This window comes from Salmo trutta, chromosome 18 (assembly GCF_901001165.1).
Source record: "Salmo trutta chromosome 18, fSalTru1.1, whole genome shotgun sequence".
NCBI classification, from domain to species: Eukaryota; Metazoa; Chordata; class Actinopteri; order Salmoniformes; family Salmonidae; genus Salmo; species Salmo trutta.
In genome coordinates, this window is record NC_042974.1 from 37,943,194 (window position 1) to 37,943,917 (window position 724).

Below are 724 nucleotides of genomic sequence, written 5' to 3' on the forward strand. Positions count from 1 at the left end.
TTGAGACTGGTGTTTTGCAGGTACTATTTAATGAAGCTGCCAGTTGAGGACTTGTGAGGCATCTGTTTCTCAAACTAGACAATCTAATGTCCTCTTGCTCAGTTGTGCACCGGGGCCTTCCACTCCTCTTTCTATTCTGGTTAGAGCCAGTTGGCGCTGTTCTGTGAAGGGAGTAGTACACAGCGTAGTACAAGAGCTTCAGTTTCTTGGCGATTTCTCGCATGGAATAGCCTTCATTTCTCAGAACAAGAACAGACTGACAAGTTTCAGAAGAAAGTTCTTTGTTTCTGGCCATTTTGGGCCTGTAATTGAACCCACAAATGCTGATGCTCCAGATACTCAACTAGTCTAAAGAAAGCCAGTTTAATTGCTTCTTTAATCAGAACAACAGTTTTCAGCTGTGCTAACATAACTGCAAAATGGTTTTCTATTGATCAATTAGCCTTTTAAAACGATAAACTTGGATTAGCTAACACAACGTGCCATTGGAACACAGGAGTGATGGTTGCTGATAATGGGCGTCTGTACACCTATGTAGATATTTCCTTTACAGAATCTGCAGTTTCCAGCTACAATAGTCATTTACAACATTAACAATGTCTACACTGTATTTCGATTCAATTTGATGTTATTGGAATGGACAAAAAATTTGCTTTTCTTTCAAAAATAAGGACATTTCTAAGTGACCCCAAACTTTTGAACGGTAGTGTACATACCAACATCC